Raw genomic sequence first — 23,961 nt, 5'->3', positions numbered from 1 at the left:
CCAGGGCTGAGGCGTTGGGTTAGGGTCTTGAACAGCCCCTTGGAGGAAGATTCAGCAGCAGGAAGGGGAGACAGATGTGCCATGGGTGACAGGAGAGGGAGGTGTCAGAGATAACTCCTGGCAGCTGAGATAACTCCTGGCAGGTGGTGATGCTCAGTGCTGAGACCAGGAAGTGTGTGGCTGGCCCTGGGAGGTGATGGGTTGGAATGTGAAGATGACTTGTGGGTGAGAAGCTCTGGGTCCATATTGGTTTCGAGTCTGATTCTGCATTTGAGGGCAGAGTTCGGATGGCAAGTGAGGGATAGCGGTGTCAGCCAGAAGAGTGGGACCAGGACAAGGAGTGGGGCCTGACCTTGGAGGACAGGAGGAGGAGATGGAGTCGAGAAGGAGAGGGGAGGACATAACAGATCGTAGCCTGGAGCTCAGTGAGCACTGTGCATGCAGAGGGATGGGGGCAGGCTGGGCCAGGGTGTTTGCAGCTAGCTCGTCTGTAATAGCGATCATGGGGAAGCAGCTACATGCCCATCCACAGAGTGGCATCAACCACCATTCACCTGGCCTCCGCACTACCATGCAGCAGAGATTCTGAGTCCTGGAAGCCATCTGTGATCCGCTGTTGTGCAGAAAAGCCCACCACAGAGCAGGTGTGCCTGGTTCAATATGATTCTCATTTGACATCAAAACCAAAGCCAGCACCACCCACAGGACTTGCCTTTTTTCGTGAGAAAATATCATATACAGAGAGTGGAATGATTCTCCCAAATCAATACTGAGATTACTTCGGGGGAGCAGTATTTGTACCCTGGGCTAGATGGGATGGGAAGTGGACAAGAACACCAGTCTTATGTACAACACTTTGATTTTTGTTTTTTACAAAGACAGTGGGTCCGTGAATGACTTGTGTAATTAAAAATTAATTTTACAGCCAGGTGCTGTGGCTCATGCCCCTGTGGTCCCAGCACTTTGGGAGGCTGAGACAGGAGGATCACTTGAGGGCCAGGAGTTCAAGACCAGCCTGGACAACATAGCATGACCTCATCTCTACAAAAAAATTTTTAAAATTCAGCTGGGTGTACTCTCTCCTCTCGCTGCCCAAGATGCCGAAAGGAAAGAAGGCCGGGGGATGAAGGTGGCTCCAGCCCCTGCTGTCGTGAAGAAGCAGGAGGCCAAGAAAGTGGTGAATCCCCTGTTTGAGAAAAGACCTAAGAATTTTGGCGTTGGACAGGACATCCAGCCCAAAAGAGACCTCACCCGCTTTGTGAAATGGCCCCGCTGTATCAGGTTGCAGCATCAGAGAGCCTTCCTCTATAAACGGCTGAAAGTGCCTCCTGCAATTAACCAGTTCACCCAGGCCCTGGACCGCCAAACTGCTACTCAGCTGCTTGAGCTGGCCCACAAGTACAGACCAGAGACAAAGCAAGAGAAGAAGCAGAGGCTCTTGGCCCAGGCCGAGGAGAAAACTGCTGGCAAAGGGGACATCTCCACTAAGAGACTACCTGTCCTTCAAGCAGGAGTTAACACCCAGTAACCACCTTGGTGGAGAATAAGAAAGCTCAGCTGGTGGTGACTGCACACGATGTGGATTCCATCAAGCTGGTTGTCTTCTTGCCTGCCCTGTGTCATAAAATGGGAGTCCCTTACTGCATTATCAAGGGGAAGGCAAGACTGGGGCGTCTAGTCCACAGGAAGACCTGTGCCACTGTCGCCTTCACACAGGTTAACTGGGAAGACAAAAGTGCTTTGGCTAAGCTGGTGGAAGCTATAAGGACCAATTACAATGAGAGATACGATGAGATCCACCATCACTGGGGAGGCAATGTCCTGGGTCCCGAGTCTGTGGCTCGCATCGCCAAGCTTAAAAAGGTAAACGCTAAAGAACTTGCCACTAAACTGGGTTAAATGTACACTGTTGAGTTTTCTGTACATAAAAATAATTAAAATGATACAAATTTTGCTTCAAAAAAATTAGCTGGGCATAGTGGCACATACCTGTGGTCCCAGTTACTCAGGAGGCTGAAGTGGGAAGATCGCTTGAGCCCAGGAGTTAGAGGCTGCAGTGAGCTATGATTGTGCCACTGCGCTCCAGCCTGGGCAACAGAGCAAGACCCTGTCTCAAAAGAAAATGAATGTTATAAAGGGTGAGAGGAGAGGCGGCAAACGAGGAGCAAAAGAGACTAGTAGAAAGACACACCTTCCATTTGTCCATCCTCCTCTCCAACCTGAGACCCAAAAGGAAGCCAGGTGCAGATCCTCTTCCCAGGAAGCTCCATGTCTGAGCGAAGAGAAAGATGCCCTCATACCCATGCCCAGGGGCTCCTGGAAGACAGGAGTCAGCCAGCAAAGGCCTCTGTGGGGACGACCCAGGGCCTCATTGTCCTCATCGCACCTGCCAGTTGTACACTGTCCTCCCACCCAGTTTCCTCACTCTTATCTAGTTTGGATTCCACAGTCCCTCTCTCTTTGTTGTTGAACTTGCAAAGCCTCAGCTCTTCAACTGCACAGACTTTGATTCTCCACTTATTCTCAGCCTCCTTTGTTTTTTTCAATGATGCCTTATTCTTAATACGTGGAGGGGGAAGGAAGAAGAAGGAGGCCAGAGGTGGAGTAGGAGGACGTACCTGTAGGGTGGTCATAGGGAGACTCCGTCTCCACCCCAGGCAGATGGGAGCTTACGTCTGGACTTTACTGTGTGCAAAAAGGCATGGATAGTAAGCCACCCTGTTTCCCAGAGAAAACTGCCCCAGCAGAAAAGGCAGAACAGGAAGAAGCGGCAGGAAGTTCAGGCCTGGGGCTCTGGACCTTGCCTGAGCCTGGTGGTGGGTTCAGAGCCAGCCACAGGTAGCCATAGAGAAGTGGGGCTGTGGAGAAAACAGCAGAGCTTAGGTTTCCCTCCCCAGCACTTCTGTGCACAGGAGTTGGTGGGGGGCAGGGCAGGAAGGAGACGTTAACAGAAGGCCAAGATCTCAAGAGAATTTCTCCCTGAACTCTGGGCTTCTGCAGGGCATAGCCTGGGGTTTGGGCGTCTGTGTCATATTCAGAGCACCTAGGAAGTGTCCAACTGATGTTTGGTGGTGGAGGGATGGATGTTGGAGGGATGGATGGATGGATGTGGTTCAGGCACTAGATTCTTACATCTGGGCTGAGGCAGGGGCTGAGGGGATGGAGAGGGATTATCTACCTGCCCTTTCGAGGGAGATGTGGCAGGAAGAGGGGACAGATGGACCATGAAGACAGGGATAAGAGCAGCCAGAGGTGACTTGGTGCTCCTGGCTGCTGAGCCCTGGGTGGCAGAGATGCTCAGTGCCAAGGAGAATGGAGATAGAGCGCCTCTGGTGGGTACAAAAACAATGCGATGGCTTGAGCTGGGCAGGGCTTCGTCAAGCTTGAGCCTATGTCTTAAGGGGAAGGGAAAGGGTCTGGGCTGCATGAGGGGCCGAGGGGGTGGTGTCAGCACAGAAAGCCGTGGGTGAGCACATCCAGGGAATGTTTGCAGAGAAAGCAGAAGACTCCAGATAGGCCTTGGGGCCCCATGGTGTGAGAACAGACGGAGGGGGAGTTAGGGAAGTAGAGGAGGAGAGACAGGACAGACAGACCACCCTTGGCACTGAACTAACTAAGCAGTTTATAGACAAATAAAAGAGCAGGAGACAAACAGCAAGGAGAGTGACAGAGAGGGTGGGGGGGCAACTCTAGTCACGCCTCAGAGCAAGAGATGAGACCCACATGTGTGTTCACAACGGTGACTGGAGAGGAAAAAGGACATGGGTCCTGGCACTCAGTAGCTGCTGTGTTTGTGGATGGATGGATGGATGGATGGATAATGAATGAATGGATGGAGAGATGGATGGATGGATGAATGAATGGATGGGAGAACAGATGGAGAGATGGATGGATGGATGATGAATGGATGGATGGATGGTTGGATGGATGATAGATAATGGATAAATGAATGGATGAATAGATGGAGTGGAAGGATGGGTGGATGGATGGAGTAATTCAGGGAGTAAGAATAAAATCAGATAAAAGAGCCAGGAAGAAAAAGACTCCTATGTGACCACTTTGCTGGTCATCATTGTGATAACCAAAATTTCCTCTGGGAAAGGGGGTGGAAACTAGGATCAGGAAAATCAATAAGAAATTTAGAACTTTAGAGCAAAACTCCACAAGCCCCAGAAAAGAGAGAGCTGCAGGGGAAAGTCAGCCAGCACACGCACAAAGCACACACACACACACACACACACACACACACAGAGATACACTGCAAGAATGACGCACAGCCTCAGAGCAAAATTCAATAACTCTCCTCTAGAGAGAGGGAAAGAGCAGAGATGAGCAAGACAAAGTCAGATACAGGAAGAGAAGGGGGAGTAGACGTCAATAAGAAAGTTGAAAACAAGAGGGGGCGTGAGCCATGCCAGCAGGCAGTGGGGGTGGCAGGCAGAGGCCCAGCATGGGTTCACAGGGGAACCAAACCCTCCAAAAGGTGTGCCACTCCACACATGGCACCTGGGAGGGGATCCATGCACTTTGGCTGGATGGATGTGTGGATGGGGATGATGGGTGGATGAAGTAACCCAGAGACTGGAAACAAAACCTGATAAAGGGCTTGGAGAGAGAAAGTTCTAGATGCCCTCTACTTCCCCTGTCCCTTTCACCCTTCTCCTTTGCTCTAGGAGGCTGATGACACCCTTCAGGGAGGTGCCCTGCCCTCTGGCTTCCAGCTGGGCTTGGCCAGTGAGATGGCCAGCAGGAGATGATGGGGGAGGAGAATGAGATAAGGATGCTTATCCCCCCGGGTCACCTCAGTCTGGGTGGTCCCTCTCCTAGAGGTCTCAGCTCCCAGCAAGGCAGCCCCTCTAGGTGACAGTTTGCCTCCAGGGCCTGGTCACTCATTACTTCCACCCTTCACCCCTTAGGGAGTAGGGGGTGGTCACAGCCTCACAACTATTAGCTCTAGGTTTCTGCAAAATCCCACATCCTGCAATATAGCACCTTTGTAAACAAACTCGCCTCAGATTTTCCTAAATTTAAGTGTTCCATCCCTTTCCTGTTAGGACCCTGACTAACACAAACCCACAGTGAAAAAAATAGACAACACAAACACACACACCCCATGCTGGGACACATAAAGCGACAGCAACATCTAGAAAGAACAGGGAGGGATGAGAAGCTGAGAGGGAACAAGAAAGAAAAGGAGACAGAAAGAGTAACCCAGGGCCCCAGGAGGCGGAAGGGAGAACGCACTAATGGGACGGGGAAACAGGGACACAGGTGTTCGTGGCAACCTCATTTTAATTACAAAAGAGTAGAAACCATCTAAATGCCCATTACCAGAAGAACGGCCAATAAACCATGACAGCTCTGCCTGCTGGAATACTATGCAGCTGACAAAAAGGCAGATGGACAGCTTTATATCTTGAGATGGAAGGAGATCCCCAAAATATGTCAAGTCAAAGTCCCACTGAAGAGCAATATTCATAGCTCAATGCAATTTCTATGAGGAAAAAATGCCCTAAGCCAAAACCTACCAAAAAATCAGATTCTATAGGGGAAAAATATACATTTTTATGTTTAAAAATATGTATGTAGTATAGAATGATTCCTGCTAAAGTAAGAACTGGTTTTCCCCAGAGGAAATGGCTAGAGAACAGGATGGGATGAGTGAGTGTCAAAGGAGACCTTTAATCTTATTTGTAATACTTTACTATTTATGCAAAGATGATGTGGTCATGTGTCACTTAAGTAATTAAATATTCATATTTTTTTCAAGACAGGCTCTTGCTCTGTCACCCAGGCTGGAGTGCAGTGGTGAGATCACAGCTCACTGCAGCCTCGTCGAACTCCTGGGCTCTGGTGATCCTCCTGCCTCAGCCTCCCTGGTAGCTGGGACTATAGGCACATATACCACCACACCCAGCAAATTTTCTGATTTTTTTTTGTAGAGACGAGGTTTCACAATAAGCATTAATTTTTTGAAAGAGAAAGAGAACAAGAGAGTTAAAGGAAGAGAAGAGATCCTCTAGAAAGACACAACTTTCATCCATCTGTCTGTCTGTCCTCCCCTCCAGCCAGCCTCTCCTCCATGCTGAGCACCAGACATGCAGACTCTTCTTAAGAAGCTCAAAGAAAGATGTCCAAACCTAGCCGTTCCTGAGGGTCCCAGTGCCCTTGGGGGGCAGGGGAGCTTCTCCAGGGGAAGGTTCAGCAGGGCTCTCTGTGGGGAGGACACAGGAAGGAGCCCTGTGGAGGCCATGGCCAGGGGAACAGCCCCTCAGGGCAATGGATGTGGGGGTCCCAGCTCAGCAGGAAGAGTTGGCCACAGACACAGTCAAGGTGTGAATGGACCCTATGGCCTGAGAGGGGTGGAACCGACCCACAGAAGAGTTTGTGCAGCAGGTTGGGGAAGGCAGGGCCTGGCCTGGGGAGCGCTACGACGCAGCAGATCACAGAGCAAGAGGATTCCACCAAAGCAAACAGGAGAGGTGGCAGGACAGACCCTCACTGTCCCAGGAGCTTAGGGAGGAGAGGGATCCTGGTCCTGGCACCTTGACCAGGACCCCTCATGAACAAGGGGAGAGGAGGAGATAAAAGATCCTATTCCATTTGGCAAACAGGTCAGTGGAGGCCCCAGGTGAGCCCCATGGTGGGCTCAAGGTTGGGGCAGGTGGTGGTCACAGAGGGCCAGGGAGGGAAGAGGAGAAAGAGCCTGAAGTTCCATCTCAAACTCCTCTGTGGACGGAGGAGAGAGCAGATGAGAGGGAGATGGGAACAAAAAGTCAGCGGAGGGAAGTGAACAAGTTTGCCTCTGAAAAACCCAGGAGAGGGGAACATGGCGTTGCCAGGGCAACCACACGAATGGGGTAATGGAGAGGAGTGAAGGGAAGACGGGGTGGGAGTGTGGCTTAGAGGAGGCAAACCTGAAAGGTGGGGGCAGTAGAGGGGAAGGGCGCCCGGACTCGAGTGCCCAGGGATGGTGAAGGGGAGCACAGGGGAAGGATTGGGAAGTCAAGGATTTCTCCCTGGGCTTAGAGAGTTTGTGATGCCGGTGGGACGTCCAGGAGGTGGGGGCAGGTAAGAAGATGTTTAGATGCGTAGGCCTGGGGTGTATGTAGGGGGGCCTGGGTGGACACAGAGGCAAGAGGAGGGAATCTCAGAAGCCCCACAGGTGGGCGGCCTGGCCCGGGGAGGGGGTATGCGTGGAGGGGCGCAGATGGAAGAGAACACAGCCCAGGGCTGGCTGATGCTGGAGGGGTGAGGGAGAAACGGGTGTGGAGAAGTGGGCTATGCAGAAAGACACCACACGCACACATACACACAACACACAACACAACACACATACAACACACACATGCACATGTACACGCACAACGCACACACACATAACACAATACACACAACACACACCCACATGCACACACACATTACACACACACCCTGAGTGTGATGCTCGGTGACCCAACCCAGTCTTCTTGTGATATAACAACCGGTGTGTCTGCCCTGGACTCCAAGTTTCTTCAGGACACAGCCTGGGTGGGACTCCGGGCTCTTCAACCTCAGCAGCGCACACACAGATGTTTAATTCACGTTTGTTGAATGACTACTGGATAGATGGGTGGGCAGACACAGACAGATGAAGCAGGACAGGAAAGGTGGGAACCAACCTTGACCTTGTGTATACACTCATGCGCACACTGCAGGAATGATGCACAAACAGCCCAATTCAACAAGCTCCCCTGGAGAGTTGGAGGAGCGAGGCTGAGGGAGCAGGAGACAGAGGCACCGAGAGAGGGGGTGGTGCATCAGAGAAAAGTTTGAAAAGTCAAGGAAGGGGAGCAGAAGCCTGGGGAGGCAGACAGGCGGAGGAGCAGGCGCGCAGCCCACCCGCCGGCTCCCAGGAGCCGCTCACGTGCTTTTGTTAGGTGGGTGGTGAACGCCGCAGCACAGAGAGGGCAACCAAGCCTGAGAAAGGCCTCAGGGGGGAAAGCCCCCAGGGCGACGCAGAGGCCCAATGACTCCCACACCTGCCCTTCCCGCCCCACCGGCCCCCCTCCTCCTCCCTGCTCTGGGCTGGGGAGGCTGAGCCCCGTGGATGAGCCTTGGGCCTACAGCTTCGCGCTGGACCTGGCCACTGGGGAACCCCAGCAGGAGAGTGGAGGGAAGAGGGAGGGAGATCAGCATGTCTGCTCCCCTAGAGCTCAGGCTGCTGTGCCCTCTGCTCTCAGCTGCCCTCTCAGCTGCCTTCTGGAAACTTCTCCTCCCTGGTTCCTTCGGATTCACTGGAAATCACAAGTTCGCTGCTCTCCTGGCTCCTGCACCCCCTCCCTCAGCACCTTTGTAAACAGACCCTCCTGAGGCTTCCTAGATTGGAGGGAGACATCTGTTTCCTGTTGGGGCCTGAATGAAGATAGGAGCAGGGGTCAAAGGGCACCTCAGTCCTACATGGAAGGCTTCAGTTTTTTACAAATACAGTGGGTCCTTATAGCATGTGTTGAGTTAAAAAATGATTTTCCAAAAGGAGATGGGAAGCAACAAGGGGAGAAAGAGTAAGAGGGTAGAAGAGCAGAGCTCGCAGATGCCCCGTCTGTCCTCATCTCCACACTTCCCTCAGTGCCAAGACCCTGAGAGAGGTCACACCCAGGCCCCACAGAGCCCGTGGCCTGGCGGGGACAAGGATGACCACAAGCCTGGTGCTGAGTGCTCCCAGGGGAGTGCTCCCTGCATCCAGGAGGGCCCAAGGGAAGGCTCAGCGGGAGCTTCTCTGGGGAGGACAAGGGCCCTCTGGGGAGGACAAGGTCCCAGGCCTTCTTCTTTACCATGGTGGGGCGTGGGAGAAGGGGACGGAACCTGGTGGCCACTCCACATGGAGCCTCCCCGTCAGGCTGATGACATCTGGGCTCTGCAGAGAGGGCCAGAGTGGAGCCTGGCCAGGGTCAGCCTTGGAAGGGCAGGAAAGTGCTGGGGAGCAGGCAGGGCAGGGCCCTGGAGCACCGGAGTCCCACGCAGCTGGCAGGAGAAACCCTTCAAAGGAATGGAGGAGGCCCAACTGAGAGGTGCGGGAAAGTCTGGCCTCTGTGTCTGGGGCCCAGGGAGAGGCTGCTGTCCAGAAGCCAGCACTGGCCTCCATGGGGCAGGGGAGTGAAGAATGGATAGGCTGCAGGTTTGTCAAGGAGCAGGTAGGCAGACTTGCGGGGCACTATGAGGGGCTTAGGGCAGGGGTCCTCAGTTGCAGAGGGGAAGGCAGAGAAACCTCCAGGCCTAATACTCCCTCCCCAGCTCATCTGTGGCCAAACAGGAGGGAGCCTATGAGTCTCACCCCCACCTCCACCACCTCATCTACCTGCTGAGAGGGCCATGGGGAAGAGAGAGCGTCAGGTGGGGGTGGGAGTGAGATTTTGCGGAAAAGATTGTGAAGACCTGGGGCACATTAGAGGTAGGGCAGGGAGAGGGGAGGGGTGGCCAGACAGCTGGGTCTGGGAGTGGGGGTGGGGGTAGGAGGATGGAGAGTTTGATCCTGGCTCAGGGAGTCTGTGAAGCTGGTGGAACCAGTGAACAGAGCAGGGGAGAGAATAGTGAACATGTGATGTCTGGGGCTTGAGCTGAAGAGCCGTGATGGGGGGACACTGAGGTGAGGCAGTTTGTGGCAGGGCCTTTGAATTCCCAGGAGTGGACAAGCAGGGAGATCTCAGGGAGGGAGAGAAGCAGAAGGGGGAGGCGCAGCTGCAGAGGTGTCTGCGCTAGAGCAAGGAGGAGGCAAAGGGGCTGGAGAAGTAGCCAGGAGTGACCCCACCCATGCACACATGCACCCACACACATGCACACGCAAGTGCACACTCATATGTATACACATATGCACACACGCACACACGCACACATGTGCACATGCACACACACTGTGATTTGCAGCGTGACATAAAGTCTTAGGAAGCCTCCATCAGCCATCTTTTAGTGCAGGCATAACTGCTCTGTATTCTCCCTGGACTCTGAGCTCCCACAGGCCATGGCCTAAGGCTTTGTGGCCTGTGACCCCAGCGAATACCCAGTGGGTGCTCAGTGCAAGTCTGTTAATGGATGGATGAAAGGATGGACGATGAGGGGATAGGTAATGGGGGAATGGATGATGGGTGGACAGAAGATGGGGGGATGAATAATGGGAGGATGGATGATGGGGGATGGATGGGTAATGGGGGAGATGCATGATGGGGGGGTGGATGGATGACAGATGGATGGATGATGGGGGATGGATGGGTAATGGGGGAGATGCATGATGGGGGGGTGGATGGATGACGGATGGATGGATGATGGGGGATGGATGGATGATGGGGACATGGATGGATGATGGGGGGTGAATGGATGATGGGGATGGATGGATAATGGGGGATGGATGGATGGTAGAGGATGGATGGATAATGGGGGATGGATGATGGGGGATGGATGGATGGGGATGGATGGATGATGGGGACATGGATGGATGATGGGGACATGGATGGATGATGGGGGATGAATGGATAATGGAGGGATAGATGGATGGATGCTCCTGGCATCACAAACCTGACAACTGGGCTATGTCAGGGGCTGAAGTGATCGGAGTGGGGAGGGGGCTGCTTAGCCACCCCTTGGAGAGAGACTTGAAAGGAAAAGAGGACAGATGGGTAGTGGGCAGCAGGAGGGAGTGGAATCAGAGATGACTCGTGCTCCTGGCTGTGAAACCCCAGGTGGTGGTGAAGCTCAGTGCCAATGAGAACTGAGTGAGAAACGCATTTGGAGGATGGGGACAGGATGTGCTGGGCTTGAGTGAAAGAGCCCAGTCTGTGTGAGCCACGATTCACTGGCAGGATGAGGAGAGAACAAGTAGGGTCTGGGCTGCAGGGGATGCTGGGGTGTCAATGCAAAGAATGACTCTGTGAACCTCAGGGAGCTGGTGAAAAGCTGGGGAGGGAATGATCCAGGACAGGGACCTGGGGCCCCAAGATGTGAGGGTAGGTAAAGCAGGAGGAGTCAGGAAGGAAAGAAAGAGACAGGACAAACAGGCAGACCCTGGTCCTGGCTCAACAAGTATGGTGTGTTGGATGTATGGACTAGCAGATGGATGAAGAATCACTGAGAAAAACAGAGAGGATGGAATCCAATGAAGACCAACATATGTACACATGTGCATGCACACACAGCAAGACCTGGAGAAAGTGGGAAACTTTATGAGCTTGAGAAAAAGAGAGGGAGCTAGGGGGAAGCTGTGCGCACGCATGTGTGTGTGCACACACATACAAACACACACACAGCAGGAAGGATGCACCAACTCAGAGCAAAATTAAATAACACTTCTTGAGAGAGTGGGAAAAAAACACACTGAGCCAGGAGACCAAGACAGAAGCTGGATGAGCAAGATGATGTGTACATTCAAAAAATTAGAGCATGGGAAGTAGAGCAAGGTGGGGTCTTCAGGGAGATGGCCAGGCAGGCAGGTGAGACCCAGGCACATGCATGCACACAGACACCCTGACACACACATGGCCAAGCTTGAACACCAGTTCCTGGAACAGGCTCAGTGCGTTTTTCTGAATGGGTACACGGTGGGTGGGAGGATGGGTGGGGTAGCCCAGAGGGTGAGAACAAAAACCTGAGAAAGCCCCCAGAGAGGAGTCACCTGAAATTATCCTAATTTGGTTGTGATATCACTTTCCTGATGGGACCTGTTACTGTTACATAAACAGAATGGGGAACAGACAACGCACACACTCCCCACACACATACTCAAGAACTAGGGCCAAGTCCAAGGGGAACTGGGAAAGATGAGGGAGAAACAAAGGGCAAATGAGGCAAGAAGGGGAGTGACAGAGCACTTGGAGACCCCAAAAGATAGATGAATGCCCAGACAAGGTTTGGAGTGCCCTGGAACCTAAAAGAGGGAGCCAGAAGGAGACGTGTGTGTTCACTGCAGCCTCGTCTGTAATGGTGAAAAGGTAGACACAACCAAAGTGTCCTTCCCTGGGGAGATGTCTAAATAAACCCCAGTGCCTCCCTTTTCCAGAATCCTATGCAGCAGAGGAAAAGAATGTAGTGCAACTCTCTGTTCTAAAGGGGGAAGAGGGCCCTATGGGGGCTACTGGAGGTAAAAGCCCCTGGAGAATAATGTATACAGTATGAGGCCATTTCTTTTAAAAACACCAAACAGTATTCTGCATTTTCTAGAGGAATATATATGCTTCCATTTCCAACTGTTCATTGACTTTTTTTTTATATTGGCCATTTTTACATTGGCCTTTTATTGTGCAACCTTGCTAAACTCACTTTCTAGTTCTGGGTGGGGGGTTGTAGATTCTTTGGAAGTTTCTATATAGATAGTAATGTCATCTGCTAATGGAGACAGTTTTAGTTCTTCCTTTCCAGTCTATATCTTCTTTTATTTCTTTTTATTGTCTTATTGCACTGGCTAGGACTGCCAATATCATGTTAAATAGAAAGACTAAAAGCAGGTGCCCTTGCCTTGTTCCTGATCTTAAAGGAAAGCAGTATCATCACTGGCTTTGTTTTGGGCTGTTTTATGAGAGAGAAAGAGAGAGAGAGAGAGAGAGAGAGAGACAGAGATGAATTTTTTCCCACTAATTTGATAACTTAGTTTCCTCTTAGGAAAGAGAGGATTGGGGACCAGGAGGTAGGGTGGTGGGTACAGTGGAAGAGACTTTAGTCTCATATGTAATGTTTTAATCTTTTAAGAAGAAAATGTATTTGCATATCACTGATGAGATTGGAAAGTAAAAGTAATTTTGGTTAAAAAAAAATAGAAGAATGACAGGAAGGGGAGAAAGGGACTGATAAAGAAGAGGATGAGGCCAGGCGCAGTGGCTCATGCCTGTAATCCCAGCACTTTGGGAGGCCAAGGTGGGCGGATCAGTTGAGGCCAGGAGTTCAAGACCAGCCTAGGCAAAATGGTGAAACCCCATCTCCACAAAAAAATACAAAAAAATTAGCCAGGTGTGGTGGCATGCCCCTGTAGTCCCAGCTACTCTGGAAGCTGAGGTGGGAGGATCACTTGAGCCCAGGAGGTCAAGGCTGCAGTGAGCTGTGATTGTGCCACTGCTCTCCAGCCTGGGTGACAGGCTGAAACCCTGTCTCAACAAAAAAAGAAGAAGAAGAAGAAGAAGACAAAGAGGAAACCCACAGACATACATGACTTCCGTCTATCTGTCCATCCCCTTCCCCACCCAGCCACACACATCCCTAGCCTTCCTCTGTGCTGACATCCACAGAAGACCCTGACATCAAGGTTCACAGTCTCGTAGGGGAGAAAAGTGCCCAAACCAAGGCATGCCTGGCTGTTCCTTGGGGGAGCTCTTGGGAGATGATGGGGGTCCTGGGGGAAAGAAGCCAGCAGAGGCTTCATCAAAGGGGACATACAGTGTGTTATTCTTGAAAGATGGGTTTGGGAAGGGAAGGAAAAGAGGTCATTGTAGCCGATGGTGAGGAGGAGCCCATAAGACACCCACAGGGACCTCTCACATTGGGCAGATGAACGTGCAAAGGACAAGAGACTGAAGATCTGGCACACAGGAGGTGGGTAGAGGGCCCTGCCTGAGCACCTTGGCTGGCACAGAGGAAGCAGGGGTGGCAACACTGAAGCCAATGGCTCCCTCCCCAGCTCTTCTGATGATGGAAGGAGAGAGGGGACAGAAGGGAGACAGATCAAGATGAGAGTTTCTCTACAGGTTAGAGAGAAGTGGGCATGCTCCCCAGCTGAGAGAAGCCAGGAGAGAAGGGAGAATGGCCGTTGCCAGGGCAACAATACTGGCCATGAGGATGGAGAGGACCAAAGGGGAAGACAGGGGAGAGATGTTAGAGGAAGAATTGGCAAGAAATTAGAGTCAAATTGAAGATGGATATCTCTTCCCCATCCAAGGAGGAAGAGAAGGTGTCTGGGTTTTTGGTCTCAGAGATGGAGGTGGGAACAAGGAAGGGGAGTGGGGATGTTAAGGGGTTTGATGCTATCTTGGCAAGTCTGTGGTGTTGCTGAGCATCTGAGTGGATTTGTCTAGTATAGCATCTACCACAAAATATTTAAAAATGGAATAACTGAATAAAGTAATAAATTAACAAATGAATAAATGAATGAGGCAAACCAGAAGTTATATCAAAGCCCACTATGTGAGAGAGAAACAGAAATATGACCCACAGTGACACAGACAGGCACAGACATGGGTGTGCATTCACACACTCACACACACACACACACACGATGATGCACTCACAAAGGGGAGGCCAAACCTGTGTGGGCTCAGAGAGAGAACCCTGAAGCCAAGAGACAAGGAAGAAGGGAGCTCAGAGGGCAAGTCAGGGAGGCAGAGAGGTGAGTGGAGGGCACAGAGGTGAGAGACATTAAGGAACCAACCTGAAAGGACCTGAGCCATGCCTGTAACCCACAAGAATTGACAGAGCGCCTACTGCATGCCAGACAGTGCTGAATGACCAAATTACAGCACAGAGCAGAACAGATCCAGCCCCTGCTGGGTGGACGTACATGAGCACCGTCTGCGTGAAGCGCATCTCTGCAGCCCTGGTCAGGGACAGCATGGTGCAGGCACACTAATCATGGAAGGACCTGGGCCAAAGCAGGAGGACACAGCCCTGGTGGAGGGTTGGATGGAGGAAGGAGGTATGAAAAAGTGATAAGTAAGACAGATGCCGGCTAGGTGCAGTGGCTCACGCCTGTAATCCTAGCACTTTGGGAGGCCGAGGTGGGAGGATTGCTTGAGCTCAGGGGTTCAAGACCAGCCTGGGCAACATGGCGAAACCCCATCTCTACCAAAAATACAAAAATTGGCAGGGCATTGGTTCATGTGCCTGTAGTCCTAGCTACTCGAGAGGCTTAGGTAGGAGGACTGCTTGAGCTGGGGAGGCAGAGGTTCCAGTGAGCCGTGATTATGCCACTGCACTCAAGCCTGGGTGACAGAGCCAGACGCTGTCTGAAAAAAAAAGAGAGAGATCACTCCCCCAAACACACTGTGTGATGACAAAAGGGACATAACGTCTTGGGAAGTCTCCATCACCCATCTTGAAGGGCAGTGACAACTATTCTGTCACCCCTCTGGACTCTGAGCTCCTGCCTTTGGGGCCTGTGTGCTCAGCAGGGACCCAGTGTGTACTCAGTGCAAGTCTATTAATGGATGGGTGGGTGATGAGTGGATGGACAGATGGATGGATGGATGGATGGGTACAGTGGTCCAGGCTTCAATTTTCTAGGCCAGGGCTGTGGCAGGGGCTGATAAGATGGTGGGGGTTGGGGGGTGCTGAGCAGCTTTTGGGGAAAGATTATACAGGAAGAACAGATGGGCTGTGGGCGGCAGGAGAGTGAGGACTCATAGATGACTTGGGGCTCCTGGCTGTGGACCCAGGCAGGCAATGACACTCAGCGCTAACGAGAACAGGGAGAGAAACACATCAGGGGTGCGGAAATGATGTGGTGAGTTTGTCATCCACTGAGTTTGTGATACCAAAGACAGCTGAGGATTGGCTTTGAGTATCCAACTTGTGAGCATGAGGGCAACCTGGCCCTTGGGGCCGTCAGCACCAAGGGCAGGGCAAGGTGGTGCAGAGGAGGAGGGTGGAGCTCAGGACATGCACCGGGGCCCCAAGATGTGAAGGCAGGTGGAAGAAGAGGATGAGAAGGAGACAAAGGCAGGGATGGCAGACAGCGTGCATTCACACATGCACACGCATACACAATGGAGCAGCCCAGGTCCTGACATGAAGCAGGTGTTTAATCAACCTCTTGTGGATGAATCAACAAATAGATGGAAAAGGTGTAAATGACAGTGACCCAGAGACCAGGAACCGCCCATCCCAAGTCCCAGGGGGAAAGAAGTGAGAGACTGACAGATGTACACACACACACACACACACACACACACACACAGCATGAATGGCTTGCAGACTCAGAGCAAAAACCCAACAAGGCTTCTCTGTAGAGAGAAAGGGAAAATGTGGCTTTGGAAGGAGATAAAAACCCAGGCATTGAGGGAAGGGAGATGGGACCCTCAGACACACAGCAGGGACATGGATACAGGCACCCTACAGATACAGGCACAAACTCACCTCTCACTGACTGGCACAGAATATTTTAGATGGATGGATGGGCGGGTGGATGGATTGATGGATAGATGGATGGATAAATGGAAGAGTGGATGAATGGATGGGTGAATGGATGAGTGGATGGGTGGGTGGATGGATGAATGGATGAGTGAGTGGGTGGGTGGATGGATGGATGGATGGATACATGAAAGTGAATGAATGGATGGGTTGATGGATGAGTGGGTGGAGAGATGGATAGATGAATAAATGGAGGAGTGAATGAATGGATGGGTGAATGGATGAGTGGATGGGTTGATGGATGAGTGGATGAGTGAGTGGGTGGATGGATGGATGGATAAATGGAAGTGAATGAATGGATGGGTGGTTGGATGAGTGGATGGGTGGATGGATAGGTGAGTGAGTAGGTGGGTGGAGAGGAGGATGGGTGGATGGATAGGGGGTGGGTGTGTGAATGGATGGATGGAATAATCCAGAGATGAGAACAAAACCTGATTGCTTCTCAGCCTTTTGGCTAATATCGAGTGAGAACAACACATGATAAGGGTCCAGAATATGAGAGATTCACAGATGTGTCCACACACACATATCACACATCTACACTGTCTAGCATAGCATCCACCACAAGATATTTAAAGATGGAATAACTGAATAAAGTAATAAATTAACAAATGAATGAATGAGGCAAACCAGAAGTTATATCAAAGCCCACTATGTGAGAGAGAAACAGAAATAAGACCCACAGTGACACAGACAGGCACAGACATGGGTGTGCATTCACACACTCACACACACACACACACACGATGATGCACTCACAAAGGGGAGGCCAAACTTGTGCGGGCTCAGAGTGAGAACCCTGAAGCCAAGAGACAAGGAGGAAGGGAGCTCAGAGAGCAAGTCAGGGAGGCAGAGAGGTGAGTGGAGGGCACAGAGGTGAGAGCTGTTAAGGAACCAACCTGAAAGGACCTGAGCCATGCCTGTAACCCACAAGAATTGACAGAGCTCCTACTGCATGCCAGACAGTGCTGAATGACCAAATTACAGCAGGGAGCAGACCAGACCCAGTCCCGGCTGTCCCGGAACTGACCCTCCAGTACAAAAGACAGAAAGAAAGGAGGAGTAAATTAATGAGATCATTTCAGATAATGATAAGAGTGAAGAAGAGGATAAAGTAGGCTGGTGAGACTGAGTCTGGGGGATGGTCAGGAAAGGCCATCCTGAGGAGGTGGCATCTGAACCTAGCACTGAGTGACAAGAAGGAAGGACATAGCCTTGTGGATTCCTGGGAGGAAAGTCTTCCAGTCTGAAGGAACTGCAGGCTGAGCCCTAAGACAGGAATGAGCTTGGTGTGTCTGGGGGAGAGCAAGCAGGTCAATGGGGCTGGAACCAAGCAAGTGGGAGGGAAGCAATGCAGGAAATGAAGCCAGAGCTGGGATCAGGGTCACATCATGTCAGATTTTGTAGACTATGGCACAAAACTTGGATGTTATGAGCAGGAGGTGGCATGATCCTGTTTACAAGATCCCTCTGGTTCTAGATGGAGAATGAGTTGGAAACAGAAGTAAAAACAGGGAGCCCACAGAGGAGGCTGGGCTGGTGTCCCAGAGGAATGATGGGGGCTTGAGTTAGCATGGGGCAGCTAGGGTGAAAAACATGGAATGGATGTGGGGAGCTTTGGGAGTTAAGTCAGTACTCACCAGTGGATTAAACATGGATATGAGTCATGGAAGAACAGGGGGCTCCAGAATGACTTCTAGGGTCTTAGAGTGGTGTCAGTTACTGATGTGGGAAAGACTGGGGAAGGAGCAAGTTTGTGGGAAGATGGAATGAGTTCTGCTTTGGACATAGCGAGTTTGAGATGCCTCCTGGACATCCAAGTTGAGATGTGGAATGGGCAGTGGAGTCAAGTTCAGGGAGAGCTGGAGTTAGGAAGTCGTCAGCAAATAGATGGTGTTTCAACCCAGTGAGCTGATAGAGATCAGGAGAGGGTGTGGGTACAAAAGAGAAGGGGGCCATTTAGAGGTTGGGGAAGCAACAGGATCCAGCAACAGAGACTGAGAAGGAAAAGTACAAGAGTGTCGTATCATGAAGGCCAAGACGAGTGAATGTTTTGAGACTGAAGAAGTGATCAACCTCATCAGGCACTGCTGATGGGACAAAGAAGACGAGGCCTGAGGAGTGACCGCTGGATAGGACAAGATGGAGGTCACTGTTGATCCTGCCAAGAGCAATGCCAGCAGCAAAGTGGGGATGGAAGGCTAATTAGAGGGGCTAAAGAAAGAATAGTTGGGGATTGACTTCCAAAGTCTTGTTTTGATCAAAGACGTGCTCAAGCAAATGAGGTGGAATGGCAGCAGATGAATGCTGGGGAGTGGGATGGCTCAAAATTGAGATTTCAGAGTTGGCACTGTCATTGTATGGCAAGACCAAAGATGTGATCATAGCTGCAGTTGAACAAAGGACAATATTTTGGGCACCTGGGAGGTCCAGATCACAGTGTTGGCTACGCCATCCATGTTGGCATTGAAGTTATCAAGAATGGCCACAGAATTCAGAATAGAGAAGACAGAGAACCAAGAAACAAACAGTGATTGAGGGGACACAAGAAGGGCTTGGCAAATGACCACCCCAATGAGAAGTACTAGTGGAAGTAAACAACACAGAATTAAGAGTGATGTGGGGTGCCCTCCATGGTAGGGCACATGGCAGTCTTCTTTACCAGCACAAGGACCCCAGACAGAGAAGGAGCATGTGTAGGGGATGACGCTGAGTCCACTTGGTCCAGGTGGAGCAGCAGGTGCCTGAGGGACCTCGGGGTAGAAACCTCCAGGAAATGGCTAATCAGAGGCTCAGGATAAAAGTTAGGCAAGAGATAGAGACCCTGGAATCATCAGTATTTGTGTGGTTATTGAAACAGTGAGGAAAAGAGGGGAAAAGGAGTCATGAGGAGGGCTGGGGATGCAACCCTGGGGATGAGAGAGGGTGGCATGTCTGGAGAGACCCTTGTTTTAGACGTGTGTGTGTGGGGGGGGGGGGGGGGGTGTGTGTATGTGTGTGAGATACAGGGTCTCGCTCTGCCGCCCAGGCTGGAGTACAGTGGCACGATCTTGGCTCACTGCAACCTCTGCCTCTCCACCTCAAGCGATCCTCCCACTTCAGCCTCCCAAGTAGCTGGGATTACAGGTGCCCACCACCACGCCCAGCTATTATTTTAGACTTGAGTGGTAGCTGTGCCAGGTCCTGAAGTGAGGGCAGCCAGGCAGAGGCCCAGCTTGGAGGATTGAAGTCAGGGGCTCATTTGGAGCATGTGACGTTTGAGTGGCCACAGACTGACACATGGAGATGGCCACGGGGCAGCTGGACATCCATGCCTGGGTCTCAGGCCCAAGCTAGGAATCATCAACACAAGTCTTGCTGGTTTTGCAAGTCATAGGACTGGGTGAATCAGGATTCCCAAGGAAGTGAGGAGAGAAACAGAGACCGAGAAAGAGAAGATAAGCAGACATTGAGCCAGGGGCTCACCAACATTTCAACAACCTCTACAAGGGGTTCTCCAGGGGCTGGTCATTGCAGGACATGAGGAGAAATGCGGGAGGGACATCCCAGAAAGTGCTGAAATGCTGCCAAGAGTCAGAGGAAGAGAAAAACTAACATTTAAAATGTCCATGAAATTTGGCAGCATGGGGGCCACCTATGAGCTTGACCAGGGCAGAGGCATCAGGGGAAGGGGCTGATGGGAGTGGGTGGAAGAAATGGGGCTAGTGGCGGTGGCGGGAGTGCAATTCTTTCCCAGAGGTTTTCTAGGAAGAAAGGAAAGGAAAGGAATGGAGCTGTAGCTGGAAGAGAGATGGAGTCACGGGAAGGATCTTTTTCTAAGACCGGAGAGGCTTGCAGGCTGGCTCAGGAGACCCAGGGCATTTCCAAAGGGCAGCCATCATTCAAAAATCGTAAAAATTGTGCCCTAGAGACAAGGAGTGTGGGGGACGGGGAATCTGAGAGGAATATAAGGAAAAGAAAATGGCATACCCATGGGGTCGTTCACTCATTCATTCATTCAGAAAATCTTTAGTCACAGCTACCCGTTTAATCTTTAATTACAGCTACGGATTGCAAACCTGGCCCTGCCGCAACAGCTTTTCGGTATTTGCCTAATCCTCGAGATACTCCATGAGGAACATGTCGTCACCAGCTTCGTTAACGGACACGGGGACTTAGGAAGGTAACAGGTGTTTGAGTAAGAGAGCGGAGGTGGTGGGCCAGGGAGGGGGCCCCGGAGGACAGTCGGCAGGAAGTGGGGACAGATGGGTGGTGGGCGGCAGGCACTGGAAGAGTCAGAGATGAGTCCGGGCTCCTGGCTGCAGCCCCGGTGGGTGGTGACGCCCAGCGCTAATGAGAACAGGAGAAAAACACATTTGGGGACTGTAACGACAGGCAGTGGGCTTGAGGCATCGGTGGAGGGGCCAGCAGGTGCCGGCCTTGTGCCTTCATCCAGGCGAATGGCAGGGAGGGACTCTGAGGGTCAGCACCGTGGGTAGGGAATGGGCTTCCCAGTGAGAAGGTGCAGAAGGTGGACAGGGTACAGGGAGCCCAGGGCAGGACAGAAACTGCAGAAAAGAGAAAGATTCCAGGGCCCTTTACACTGAGAGAGAAATGCTTGACACATACCACCTCACACCACCTTACAGGGTGATTCTGGAGCCAGACAGCCTGGGTTCAAATCCTACCTTCACTACTTACTTGCCGTGTGACCTGGGACAAGTCTTTTCACCTCTCTGAGCCTTGGTTTCACCATCCGTGAAAGGAAATAATCATAGGGTCTATACTTGTCCCGTAAGGATTAAATGAAAAGCCCACGGAAGGTGCTTAGGACGGTTTCCAGCATGTGGTGAGTGCTGTGTAAGGATTCACGGCTGCTGCTCTTCTGTTCTGTCTTGTTTTGTCCTTGAGCACCAATAGCCTTGAGAAAGGCAGACGGACACAAAGAGACCCATGATGTGACTGAGGCTTGTTATGACAGAGCCCGGAGTGGAAGCCACTTTCTAAAGGGGAAGCAGGAAAGGCTTCGGAAGGAAGGGCCATTTGAGCAGGGCCTCGAAGGATGCATAGAAGTTAGCCAGGTGGAGAAAGAAGGTGTGTTCCTTCTTCCAGCTGCTCCCAGGATCCACTGAGTGCACTCAGCCCCACGCTAGGCAGGCGAGGAAAATCTCCAGAGAGAACTGGAGTGCCAGGCCCACCCTCCGCCACCCCTGGCCTGGGTACGAGGCAGGTACAGAGAGACAAATAATTACAAGAGAAGATGGGAACAGCAGCAACAATGAGGTGGTGCCCAGGGGTCATGGGAGCCCCAAGGCAGGATGCCCACTTGTGGGGTGACAGGAAGGGGTGCTGTGAGAAGAAGGGAGCTGGGTAAAGGGGAGGAGGAGGGAAGGAGGGTGCATCCCAGACCGAGGGGACAGCCATAGCAAAGTGTCAAAGCTGGGGAAGGCCACTCATGTCCCCAGTGATCCTGACCAGCCTTCCCTCCCCCATCCTCACCGCCTGCAGCCCTCCATAGTTTGTCTCCCATGCTTATTCCCTGAGTATCTATTAAACATCTCGGAGGAGCCACACCTGCGTGGACCAACCTCTTTCCTTCTTCCCTACTGCCACCGCAGCCCCTCACAGCCTCTGCACCTTCCTTCTTCTTCTTTGCTGCCAGAGGGCACATTATCAAACTCCTCCACTGTGACAGATCACCCCCTTGCTCTATAACCTTCACTAGCTCCCTACGGGCCATGCAGTAAAGTCCAGAATTCCTAATGTCTGCTAAAACGGGGCAACAGCAGCTTTCCTGGCATTGGCCCAGGCTCTTCCCACAGCCAAGACCTCCCCTCAGGGCACTTTCTCACCCCTCAGTCCCCACTGGACACGCCTCCCTCCTCAGCTCCCTCTCCCTCCCTGGCTCCCTCTGTCTCCCACATCACCCCTTACTCTGCACCCTTCTGGACTCTTGCTGTCTCTCTGGGCATCTCTGTCTCTCCCTGGGTCTCTCTGCCTTTTTGCCTCCCTTTATCTCTCCCTCTGTCTCTCTCTGTCTCTCTATATCTCTCTGTCTCTCTGTCTCTCTCCGGGTTACTGTTATGCTCTGGGTTTCTGCATCTCTTCCTCTGTTTCCCTCTGTGTCTCTTCATCTCTCTGTCTCTGTCTGTCTTTCTCCCTCCCTCTCTCCATGTCTCTCTCTCTGTGTGTCTCTCTGTTGCCCTCTCCATTTCTCTCTCCCCCTCTGTCTCTCCCTCCCTCTCTCCTCCCCGCTCTCTCTCCATCTCTCTCTCCCTCCCTCTCTGTCTCTCCCTCCCTCCCATTCTCTCTCTGTGCCTCTCCATCTCCCTCTCCATTTCTCTGTCTCTCTCTCTCCCTCTCTGTCTCTCTCCCCACCTCTGTCCTCCTGGAGTCTGTGTTCCATTCCCCTCACGCGCAGCTGGTGGCCGGCACGTTGGTGCAGACCCTAAAGCCCTCCAGGGCAGGCTGTGTGCTGAGTCCCAGTCTTTGTGTTGGGCTCCAGGTCTGCCCCTGGAGGGTCTTTCTCCTGGCCCCCATCCCCACAACTTTTGTCTTCTGTTTCTCAGTGCCTGTCTCTAGAATTAAATTCCATTTCCTTCCAATCCGTGGGTGAGTGCTGCTGTGCGTGTGGTGCCCGCATGCCTGTGTGTGTTCACACATCTGTCCCTCTGTCCACCTGCCTTGGTCAGGCCTGCTCTCCAAGTCTCTCTGAGTCACTCATTCAAATGCCAGCCAGGGAGCCCTCCTGTGCGCCAGGAGAGGGGCTGGGGGCGCCATCGCCAGTGATAAGAATGACTGTGGTGCCATCGGAGAAAACGTTCCTGGCACTGGCCAGGTGCACAGCCTTTGGAAGAGAAGCTAGTGGCAGCTCCATGTCAGAGAGGAGGAAACTGACGCTCAAGGGTGAGGATGAAAGCAGCGACCCTGGAGGGAGACTCAGACCTACCTGCTGCAAATCCACACTCCATGCCCCTCTCTGATGTCCTCCTGCCCTGTACTGAGCTGGAGGCCTTGGGGAGAAACTGAGGCAGAGACGGGGTACAGCTAGTTCAGGGTCAGAGTTTAGGCTGGGAACCTCATGACAGTACGGGACTCTTATGGGCCACTCCATCCCTCTGCTCACCATTCCCACCCCCACCCCCCAGGACCTCTCAGCCACACTGTGAAGTCACTGCAGGCTAGTGGAGGGGTCCCAGGCAGAATCCAGGCCTGCAATGACAAAGCCCAGGCCAGGGCAAGGGGGCAGGGAGGAGACAGGACCTCAGGGAGATGTTTGGGGTTCAGAATGGCAGGAAGCAGGACACTCCGGCTTGGGTGGCAGAAGCCAGGGGTCAAGCAGGGGTCCCACTGCGTGCTGACAACAGGTAATTGGTGCTCCCACGGCACGGCCCACTTCCCAGCCCCTATGAGGGTAGAGCAAGAGGGAAGCTCCTCCGTGGCCAGTCCCCTGGTCCCCTACCCCCTCATCTCCCAGGCCACATGAGGAAAGCTCCTGGAAACAGAACCGTTTCCTGCTTCCACTTGCTGCTAGGAGCTGTGTCCTCTGCCTACACCGCCCCACTCCGCTCCTGGAGGCTCTGTGCCATCCTTTAGGAACCCAAAGACAAAGGGATGGGGACAGGAAAAGGGACTGGGGGCCACAGGCAGGCACCTAGCACAGTCATCCCTGCATCCCGAAGCGGGCAGAGGAGGAAGGAGGAGGGAGGAAGGGCGGAGGACGCAGGGTCTCTTTCTGTCTCTCTCTCCCCCCAACTATTTCTTTCTAGCTTCCCCCCCCCACACACACACACACACGCGTGCACTCACACCCACACGAAGGGAGAGAGGTAGGAGACCCTCAAA

The 23,961-nt window shown here is 52.4% G+C and overlaps 1 pseudogene; it reads left to right on the top strand.

Moving 5' to 3' along the window:
* Positions 1 to 1,097: 1,097 nt before the first annotated feature.
* LOC469935 (large ribosomal subunit protein eL8-like) lies at positions 1,098 to 1,935 on the top strand (annotated as a pseudogene).
* Positions 1,936 to 23,961: the final 22,026 nt, after the last annotated feature.

This window comes from Pan troglodytes, chromosome 21, assembly GCF_028858775.2.
Source record: "Pan troglodytes isolate AG18354 chromosome 21, NHGRI_mPanTro3-v2.0_pri, whole genome shotgun sequence".
NCBI classification, from domain to species: Eukaryota; Metazoa; Chordata; class Mammalia; order Primates; family Hominidae; genus Pan; species Pan troglodytes.
Note: the sequence above shows the minus strand (reverse complement) of the source record. Positions and strands in the feature narration are given on the sequence as shown.